This window comes from Bolinopsis microptera, chromosome 11 (assembly GCF_026151205.1).
Source record: "Bolinopsis microptera isolate Bmic1 chromosome 11, MBARI_Bmic_1.0, whole genome shotgun sequence".
Lineage (NCBI taxonomy): Eukaryota > Metazoa > Ctenophora > Tentaculata > Lobata > Bolinopsidae > Bolinopsis > Bolinopsis microptera.
In genome coordinates, this window is record NC_087082.1 from 13,394,327 (window position 1) to 13,402,997 (window position 8,671).

General features: G+C 43.1%; 1 long non-coding RNA gene across 1 annotated transcript; it reads right to left on the reverse strand.

Moving 5' to 3' along the window:
* Positions 1 to 206: 206 nt before the first annotated feature.
* On the reverse strand, positions 207 to 8,159 carry LOC134822915 (uncharacterized). The gene is made up of 3 exons (XR_010161235.1): positions 8,069 to 8,159; positions 7,701 to 7,930; positions 207 to 1,235 (listed from the first exon to the last, which is right to left on the reverse strand). It is a non-coding gene; the product is annotated as an uncharacterized LOC134822915 (long non-coding RNA).
* Between the last annotated feature and the right edge of the window lie 512 nt (positions 8,160 to 8,671).

Below are 8,671 nucleotides of genomic sequence, written 5' to 3' on the forward strand. Positions count from 1 at the left end.
GATATAATTCTATATTGAATTTGAAAATCGTGTATATTTCTATGTAACCATATGTTTATTATTTATGCAACCTGACACGGATTTGTGCAAAATAGTAATACTAACTCAAAATAATAATACAATTATGCTATCAATTTGTCCCTAGCGGGATGCGTACATGGTGAAATTAACAATGTACTTGAACATTTCAGCACCGCGCGCCAACAATTGTTTAATTCAGATGATCGCGCAAAATAACTTTGCGCAGGCAGACACGTGGGCGATAACTAGACTGGGCCGGGGCGAGGGCACGTACGCACGCACGGTCGCAAGCTACCATATACAAAAAAAAACCTTGATCGCTAACCCTTGTCCTTGACTCTTTTGTGCCTTCGGCACAAGTCATGGATCGGGAAAAAATTCTTGTTCACAATATTCTGATCCCTCTTATACAGTATTCCACAAATATACACATGAAGAGAATGGCTCCTCATTCCTCAATCCTCATTATATTCATGAAACATTAAGAAATTAGTATTCTAAATATCATATCAAGAAAAGAAATGATAAAAGATGACTAGAAAGAGTTTTCGGAGATGAATGGTATGAGAGGTATATAAAAAATATCATAATTTAAGTTTGTTACAACCAAATAAATGGAATCAGACTAACAGATCTCATGTTTGATGCCCAAATTGATCATACAACAGACAACTATCTGATAAAAGTGGATATAATTTTATGTTATCTGAACTAGAATGGTGTTTAAACCTCAGTAGAGTCCGTAACGACCTTATAAACAAGACACTCGAAATATCGACGCCCAAAATAACAAAGCAAAGTTATTCCAACCACCGTGAGTGTTAGCGATACTGATATAATCCAAATCACAATTTTTGAAAGACCAGGTGTATCCATTCCTAAGTTGAGGAGGGTCAGTTGATCAGTACAATTCACCCCAGATTCATATTGGCGAGGTCTTAGGCCAAATGCAGACACCAGATAAAGCTCAGGTATCTGTAATAAGACATGGGTCTCATTCCATTTGGTTTCGTCATTAGTTGCTTTGACTCTCAGGGTAACATTAGCAGTTGTAGCGTCAATAAACTGAACTGTGATGGAAACAGTCATGTTTTCAAGTTGCGCAGACGCATTAGCCATTGGTCTTGGTTTCAGCACGATGGAAAGAATGCTGTCCTTAGACATTCGAATACCATCTCTGAGAAACGTTGTGTTGTATACGTTTAAACATAAACCTGTAGAATAAATCAATGTTAAGAATTATAATACTATAATACCTTCGCTTCTGAGTGCTGAGCGCGATAATTCCCGACAGCTTTCTAGAGGGAACGCGCGGGCACGAAAAAGTGAAGGTACCATAGGTTATAATACCTTCCGGGAATTATATCCACTAAAAGTCTCGTACACTGAGAGCTGATAATTTGCACATTTTTCCCGCAAGGGAAGCCAAGGTATTATCAGCATTATAGACTCAGACTGGCTGGCGGCAAGTTGTAAAACAAATAACACTGGCGTTCTGGGGGGGGTCAACCTCATTTTACCTCATTTTACCTCATCCCAATTTTTCCTTTTGTGGCTGGCCTCATGAGGTAAAATGAGGTAAATTTCGGCAAAAATTTTTAACAGGTAAAATTCTCTAAATCGTCAATTTAGTCACGAAGGAGTATGGAAGGCCAAGGAGTTCTAAATGTGTGCTCCTCTAATATAAACAGTAGGAAATTGTTAACTTTAGTCGAGGTCTTGACAGGTCTCTACAATGTCGGAAAGTTCCTGCAGGAATTTGCGCATTGCGCTTGAAGCGCAAGATTAACAGCGCCAAAAGCGAAGGTCGTAGAGACATGAGACCTTAACTAAATTTAACCATTTCATACCATTGCTATAAGATTATGCCACTTTCAGAGTCCTGAACACACTCCCATATCTCTTAATCGTCAATTGTATGAATTTTACCTGTTAAAATATATCATCTTTTACTAATATCAATTTAGTTTAACACTGTTAGTTTTAAAAAAGAAAATAATACTTCACACCAAACTAACACACAATATGAGAATATAAAGAGGAAATTTTTCTTGGAGACCTGGACCATCAAAATAGTGTACATTGCTGCTGTCATTGTCAAGACTCCAGAATAAGAGGGTCTAGTTGTGGGATTATGCTGGATAACAGATATGATAAGTGGTAACATCCTACAAAAGAATGTTAGCTTACTAAGGAATTTTCCTCTTACCGAATTATACAAGAAGTTAACTAAGTTTCTCCTAGTCCTAAGCATTATTTTGTTTCAGAGGGAATGAGTGATTTAAAAAGATGAGGCCAAAGAGTTAGTTGTGAAGAAGGCATTTGTACTCTGTAATTTCTAAGCTAATTTTTTTCGATATTTATAGCTATTTACTGATCTTGTTTTGACGTATCAGCAAGAGATCACTGGACCTCGTTAGTTGTTAGTCATGTTATGCTGATCCAGTTAGTGACGAGCTATGAAGTAATCATTCGACCTCATTTAATACTGATCCTATCAATGACGAGCTATGAAGTAATCAGTGGATCTCGTCAATACTCATCCTCTCCGGACTGTCAGTGACGAGTTATGAAGAAATAAATGAAGACCTCATTAATTCCTTGTTCCAAGAAGATATTCCTCTGGCAACAACCCCTTCTGGCCTGCTCCTGAACATAATATGAAGAATGAAGATTCGAAAACCTAGTCTACCTAAATTGGAACTTGCTGACTGCATTGGAAAATGGAGAACAATCGAGAAATGATAATCAGTGCCAGGTATATAATCAAAGTTGAATTCGGAATCCAAGGAAAACCTTCCTTTTTTATATTATCATATTGTGCGTTAGTTTGGTGTGAAGTAATATGTTCTTTTTTAAAACTAACAGTGTTTTAAACTAAATTGATATCAGTTAAAGATGGTATATTTTAACAGGTAAAATTCATATAATTGACGATTAAGAGCTGTAGGAGTGTGTTCAGGACTCTGAAAGTGGCATACTCTGATAGCAATGGTATGAAATGGTTAACTTTAGTCAAGGTCTCATGTCTCTACGACCTTCGCTTTTGGCGCAGTGAATCTTGCGCTTCAGCGCAATGCGCAAATTCCTGCAGGAACTTCCCGACATTGTAGAGACCTGAAACCTCGACTAAAGTTAACCATTTCCTACTGTTTATATTAGAGGAGCACACATTTAGAACTCCTTCCAAACTCCTTCGTGACTAAATTGACGATTTAGATAATTTTACCTGTTAAAAATCGGTGAAAAATATGGGCGTGGCCCAAGTCAGTATTATACAAAACCGTAGACACAAAAAATTGTTTGGTTGTTCCTGATCCTATAGAGCAACTAATTAGAGGTGATATCTAATTGTTTGAACGAAAAGTGGTTTTGTGAACCGCCCTTTATTCTACAGCGAATCATGAACATTGAACATGTACATAAGAACTTAGAATTGTATGAAGTATAAGTTTATATGAGTAATTTATTATGAAATGACCTTTCACTATGCAATTTCGACTAAATTCATGTAGATATCCAATCCAGTTCCATGCACAACTGTTGTTTACATTTGGTCTAGTAAGACACAATTTGTTTCAGAGTGACTCGATAATCGCAATATCAAACTAAGATATTATTTAAATGGTCCATGTCATGCAATGCGGAAATATCCCCATAAATTGGCAACTGCCAAAGTGACACTAAAGTTATTGCTAATTCCTTTACAAAACTTAGCAAGTGCTATTAACAATTTCCTAATGGATCATGGAAATTGAAATGTTCAATTTTCTTTTCATAAATAATAATTATAATGCGAAGTTTTATTTACCCCAAGTTTGGAGAGTAAGTAGGTTAAACTGGGAATGCCCCTTCCCAGGGACCACATCACCCCTAATAAACCATTAAATATCATGGGAGACCATGCACAGCCTCGAATTATAGTATAATGACTTCGAATAAACCTTTTTTGTCTCTAAAAAAGGGCTTAGAAAACTAGATTTATTTACCTCATTTTACCTCATTTTACCTCATCCCAATTTTGCCTTTTTTGGCTGGCCTCATGAGGTAAAATGAGGTTGACCCCCCCCCCCCCCCCCCCCCCCCCCCCCCCCCCCCGTTCTATATATTATACACTATATTGTATCATGCGCACGTATCGGATTACACCCCTTCCAATCGGAACCGGAACAACTTTCGTCTTGGTAGATTCCAAACACAAGGAAATTTTCCTTCTGGTTGGTAATATACTCAATGATGGGAGTATAGTGTATTGGCTATGCCCCGCTTACTAGTTTAGCTCTTTCTAGTCCCCTGCTACACGGCATGTAAACAGGGATTGGCTAGTTAGAGGCGGTCCGTGTAGGCCTTACACTGTGCTTTCAGCAATACTCATAAGTATTTCCGTGGCTGTGGTTGCAATGCGCCTAGTCTACTGGAATGATTCTTCGGAATTTCGCTGGATTGTACAACTTTCGTCTTGGTAGATTCCAAACACAAGGAAATTTTCCTTCTGGTTGGTAATATACTCAATGATGGGAGTATAGTGTATTGGCTATGCCCCGCTTACTAGTTTAGCTCTTTCTAGTCCCCTGCTACACGGCATGTAAACAGGGATTGGCTAGTTAGAGGCGGTCCGTGTAGGCCTTACACTGTGCTTTCAGCAATACTCATAATACATAATAGCTTGGCAATTTCGTGCCCGCGCGTTCCCTCCAACAAGCTGTCGGGAATTATCGCGCTCAGCACTCAATAGCCAAGCTATTGGGGGGGGTGTCATGTCCGTCTATGTCCGCCTATGTCCTGTCCTTTTTGGATTCTATGAGACAACGGACGTGTTTTTTGGGACATTGGCGGACACGGACGGACATTGGCGGACTCGGACGGACATTGGCGGACTCGGACGGACATTGGCGGACTCGGACGGACATTGGCGGACCCGGACGGACATTGGCGGACTTGGATGGACATTGGTGGACATTAGCGGACATTGGTGGACATTAGCGGACAAACATTTTGAGGACTGAAGAGTACTGAAGAGTACTGAAGGGTACTGAGGAGGATGGCTGAGAAGGATGGCTGAGGAGGATGGCTGAGGAGGATGACTGAGGAGGATGACTGAGGAGGATGACTGAGAGGGAGGAGAAGGATCAGGAAGACCCAGGAGGAGGAGGAGGAGGAGGAGGACCCAGAAGGAGGACCTAGGAGGAGGAGGAGGAGGAGAACTGAGGAGGATGACTCAGGAGGAGGAGGACTCAGGAGGAGGACTGAGGAGGACTGAGAAGGAGGAGGACTGAGGAGGATGGCTGAGGAGGATGGCTGAGGAGGATGACTGAGGAGGATGACTGAGGAGGATGACTGAGAGGGAGGAGAAGGATCAGGAAGACCCAGGAGGAGGAGGAGGAGGAGGACCCAGAAGGAGGACCTAGGAGGAGGAGGAGGAGAACTGAGGAGGATGACTCAGGAGGAGGAGGACTCAGGAGGAGGACTGAGGAGGACTGAGAAGGAGGAGGACTGAGGAGGATGGCTGAGGAGGATGGCTGAGGAGGATGGCTGAGGAGGATGACTGAGAGGGAGGAGGAGGAGGAAGAGGAGGAAGAGGACTGAGGAGGAGGAGGAGAGGGACTGAGGAGGAGAAGGAGGACCCAGGAGGAGGAGGACCCAGGAGGAGGACCCAGGAAAAGGCCCCAGGAGGAGGAGGAGGACTGGGGAGGAGGAGAACTGTTGAGGACTGATGAGGAGGACTGAGGACGAGGAGGAAGAGTAGGAGGAGGACTGAGGAGGGGAGGAGGAAGAGGACTGGGGAGGATCAGGAAGACCCAGGAGGACCCAGGAGGAGGAGGAGGAGGAGGACCCAGGAGGAGGAGGAGGACTGAGGAGGACTGAGGAGGAGGACTGACGATGACTGAGAAGGAGGAGGACTGAGGAGTACTGAGGAGGATGGCTGAGGAGGATGGCTGGGGAGGATGGCTGAGAAGGATGACTGAGAGGGAGGAGGAGGAGGACTCAGGAGGAGGACTCAGAAGGAAGAGGAGGAGGACTCAGGAGGAGGACTCAGGAGGAGGACTTAGGAGAAATGAGAACTGAGGAGAACTGAGGAGGAGGAGGAGGAGGAGGACTGAATAGGAGGAGGAGAAGGAGGGGGACTGGGAGAGGACTGGGGAGGAGGAGGACTGATGAGAAGGATGAGGAGGAGGACCCAGGAGGAGGAGGACTGAGGACCGAGGAGGAAGAGGAGGAGGATGAAGAGGACGACCCAGGAGGAGGAGGACTGAGGAGGACTGAGGAGGATGGCTGAGGAGGATGACTGAGAGGGAAGAGGAGGAGGAGGAAGAGGAGGACTGAGGAGGACTGAGAAGGAGGAGGAGGAGGAGGACTGAATAGGAGGAGGAGGAGGGGGACTGGGGGAGGACTGAGGAGGAGGATGGAGGACTGAGGAGAAGGATGAGGAGGAGGACTGAGGAGGACTGAGGACTGAGGAGGAAGAGGAGGAGGATGAAGAGGAGGAGGAGGACCCAGGAGGAGGACCCAGGAGGACTCAGGAGGAAGAGGAGGACTGGGGAGGAGGAGGACTGTTGAGGACTGATGAGGAGGACTGAGGACGAGGAGGAGGAGTAGGAGGAGGACTGAGGAGGGGAGGAGGACTGAGGAGGGGAGGAGGAAGAGGACTGAGGAAGATCAGGAAGACCCAGGGGGAGGAGGAGGAAGAGTAGGAGGAGGAAGCATCTAAATGTTATTTCCATTTTTGTCCGTTTTTGTCCATTTTTGTCCGTTTTTGTCCGCTCTATTTTTTGTCCGTTTTGAAAATATAGGGTACCGAACGGACAAAAAACATGATCCCCCTATAACAGCAAAAATTGAACATTTTATTTAGCAATTTAGGTGTCCATTAATGTCCGCCTATGTCCGCCTATGTCCGTCTATGTCCGCCTATGTCCGCCTATGTCCGTCTATGTCCGCCTATGTCCGCCTATGTCCGCCTATGTCCTGTCCTTTTTGGATTCTATGAGACAAGCGGACATAGACGGACGTGACACCCCCCCCGCTATTATTATATTATAAAACTTCCCGGTTCCGATTGGAAGGGGTGTAATGTGATACGTGCGCATGATACAATTATATAGTGTGTAATATATAGAACGCCAGTGTTATTTGTTTTGAAACTTGCCGCCAGCAAGTCTGAGTCTATGCTGATAATACCTTCGCTTCCCTTGCAGGATATTATATCTGCAAATTATCAGCTCTCAGTGTCCACGAGTTTTGGTGGATATAATTCCCGGAAGGTATTATAAAGAACAGAGCTCTAATTATGTACATTGTCCATAATAATTAACTGAAAAATAAAACTTCTGTAGATCAAGCTGGGATTGTGGACTGTCCATAATTCGCAGGAATCTTGCAAGGGTGATTTGTATTTTACTACAAAGTAGTGAAAAAAAAGATAGCTTTAGTTGCAGATGCATAATAATGAACTTAAAAGCCCAACATAGGTGAATGCTTGGTTTTAATAGCAATGCTAATATTGAATTAGCTAAGCCAAAACAAATCACGAATTCTCAAATCTTAGCTGGCACATCGTCAGATTCTTCAAGTTGTGACACTTGCTGAGGCTCAGATTTACTGTTATTTAATTTGTGATTAATGTGATTTACTGTTACTAATTAACATTTTATGGAATAGATAAATAGATTGTCACATACCTTTACAAGATCCCACGACAATCTCAGCTTGAACAAAATTCCCTCTCTCTGGTAGCAGGGACATTTCATTTGTTTGCAATTCCACACTCTCTTCACAGTTTTTGTAGAACTGTGAACCTGCTGAATCACGCTTCAATTCCGTCCTGTACTCGACCTTTAGTTCAGTTTCAGGCTCAGAAGAAGCCTTTATGACCCGGTCAGTTGTATCGACAGGATGTTTCCCGCCTGATCTGATAATTAAAAATGTTTAGGTTGATTTATCATAAAACTCTGCAGTATACAATATTAAACCGATTTCAGGTATGCTTATATAACATGTTGACTATATGCTCATATTTAACACTTGATAAATAAAGATAGGAACTTACTGAGGAGTAACACTTTCACAGCCATTGAGAAAAGCTGCAGCAAAAATGAATAAGTGCAACGGTTCATTTCCCATGCCATGCTGCTCCATCTACAGTAAAAATAACTTCAGTAAAAATAATCTCAGTAATTAGCTTATAGAAAGCAATTCACTTTGTAAGTCTAAAATTAATCATGTACTTCTGTGAATCTGATTAAAAAAGCTTCAATATGTTTCCCTTGCACGTTCAAAAACATGCCTGTTCCCTGCAAGATTCGCTAGACCATTCATTAAATATTTCTCATCCCAGAGGCAGTGGCGTAACAAAGGGCCCGTTGACCCTGCTGTGGGGGGCGGGGGGGCAGCCTTCGTTGCCAATATGAACAGTGATCATCTTATACTATCTCAGTGGGGAACAACAGAGGGTGATACCAATGAACTTTGTATGCACTGAGCCTGATACCCCAATCCAGGGAAGTCCAGGTAAAACAGACAGAACCATACACAGAATCAGAAAGGGAACTAAACACTTTTCCCAAGCAGGTTTGATATGCAGACGACTCTGCAACAGGGATAAAACTTTAACAACTCATGAAATGGTGGGCAGATCTGAAAGATCATGGCC